The following is a 2,571-nucleotide window of genomic DNA, read 5'->3' as shown; positions in this document are numbered from 1 at the left end:
CTAAAGAGCTAAATAATTTGGTTTCGATTCACCCAAGTCATATTTTTCACTTTTAAAATCAGTACTATGTATTGGTTACAATATAATCATAAATGGACAGATAGCGTTTTAATAATACATACACATTCTACGTAAATTAAAACATCATATTTAACCGTAGTTTACTACGGTGCAATGCCGTATGACTTGCTGGTAAACACACACATCACACACACACACACACATACACACACACACACACACACACACATATATATATATATATATATATATATATAATACCGTTAATAATAACTTTTGTTAAAACTGAAGAAAGCCAAGTCAACTTTACTTCCATTTGTTCCTTTACGACTGCCTCTGCATACAACGCGTTAGTTCCGAGTGAAAATATCACGGCAACATTACACAACTCAAGCATATTAATGAAATTAATTAATCGTCTATTTAACGATAAAGAATATCATAAGAGGATTTGAATTAATTAATTAAAAATCTGAGTATTTATGGAGAAGTTTTCAGATCCAGTATTTGTAAACACTGTATTTAAAAACGAGCATGTTGCTGTATGCAGGGAAGCAATCCGTAAATAATATGTTCCACAAGAAGGAAGTCCTTGAAAAGAAAGTTTATTTATAGAAGTGCTGCCTTGGACTAAGGACACGAAAGAAAAAAATATTTTGTGTGTATTAACTTACGAGTACGAATTAGACAGTAAATCTTAGTATGAAAATAATTGTAGCGTTGAGAAAGACTAGCAATTTTATTCATATAAAAAATGGTTTGCACCCAGATGAAAAAACAAATTCTTACTCTAGACGCACAGAAAATTTAGCACAACAGAAAGTTACATAAAAGTATTGAGTTCTTTCATTTTTACATTAGAAACAAAGGTACTTGCACAGTATTCCACCTAAGAAATAAGGTACTTGTACAGTGTAGTACCTATATGAAAAACAAGGAAAATCTTACCCGTGACGTACATAAGTTATAAAAACTGAAAATCATGTAATATATTCGAGTAGTATTACATTTATATAAGAAATAAGGTGCTTCTTCTCTATATTACTCTGATGTAAAAACAAACTTTTAACTGTGACATATAGAAAAGTAAGCACAACAGAAAATTATTTACATTATTTAAAATAGGCGTTATACATTACCCGCCTTAGGTAAGGATTTTTTTCCATATACGTGCTGTAAATATCTTGTCCTGGGGAGGTACAATTATTTCATACATATGTTGTTTAATACACGCCCTAGGGTAGGTAAAAAAAATTTTGCTCAAGATATCAAATGATAAATAGACATTTAAAATTCCTCTATCCTAAGAATAACAGTTATGTTAAAACTCAACTTCATTTTTCTCGTTGTCTTATACGGTCCAGAGCAACGGCGGGTGGCCTTGCTAGTTCCATATAAAAACAGGATTGCAAATAACAAGAAGAAGCCATGCACAACTAGATTTGGATGTCTGTCTTTATTCTCTGTCAAGACAATAAAGATTGTTTTGGGTGGCATCTCTGTTCCGCTGCCAATATTTTTATCGTAGAACGCATTAGATTCTTCTATTGATACTAATCTGTCTAGCATATGAGTTATTGAATGTAATAAAGGTATATAATCAAACAGTAATCGATTGTCCTTTTTCTATTATGCTAATGTCTTTTTGTTACAAGAGAATATAGTCATATTTTCCGGGAAAAATAACAAAAGCCCGTTAAAAGGCCTTCCATTCGTGTTATCAATGTAGTTATAACGTATGAATATAAGAAGGTGTTCAGTTTTATTTTCTCTAAATGCAATGTGAATATAGAATTATAAAAGTAACCTGTTAAACTAGTTCGCTAGTGGCAGTCATATTAGTCGAGGTTAGTTTCAGCATCATTCTGATAACCTAGGGGCTGACTGAAACCATTATACTTTTTTTGTGTCGGAAGGGTGTATTGTTCGGCTCTGGTCTAAGAGCTGCACAATCCAATCCATCACATTTCCATTCAAATGTGGATGCTTTATTTCAAATAGCCATTGGTGCTGATACCGATAAACGCTGACGGTTACATTTTCAGCTATTTTGGTATCAGATCAAAGCCCCCCCCCCATGTTGGATTGACAAAGATTCAAGTAGCAGAAGTTGAGAAAATTGTCCCCAGCAGATTAAAACTGGAATGGATATTGCACATAAGAAGAAAATGATCGACAAAAATCAGTAATTCTCTGATGAGACACTTTGTTTCTTTCGTTCTTTTGAAGGAGTAAATGTAGTAAATTGAATCAGTTTTTCGCATTAACAGTAATGTTAAACCGCTCTAACCACAGCTAATTCACCTGTTCTCAATAATGCACCTTTTCTTCTTATACCCGGCTTATGTATATGCGGTATCAGTCTCAAGTTTAAATATTTTATATATTGACTAGCGAGGGCGCCCAGTTGTAAAATACGCTTAAATATATTTTAATTCAGACATGTTTCGTGTTTATTATTACGGAGCCAGTTCTCTATTAATAGTATATATCAATACCTATTTATACATATATATATACTTTTATATATAGTCATATATATATACCTAT

This window comes from Euprymna scolopes, chromosome 10 (assembly GCF_053919585.1).
Source record: "Euprymna scolopes isolate OS-2025 chromosome 10, ASM5391958v1, whole genome shotgun sequence".
In the NCBI taxonomy this organism is placed as follows: Eukaryota; Metazoa; Mollusca; class Cephalopoda; order Sepiida; family Sepiolidae; genus Euprymna; species Euprymna scolopes.
Note: the sequence above shows the minus strand (reverse complement) of the source record.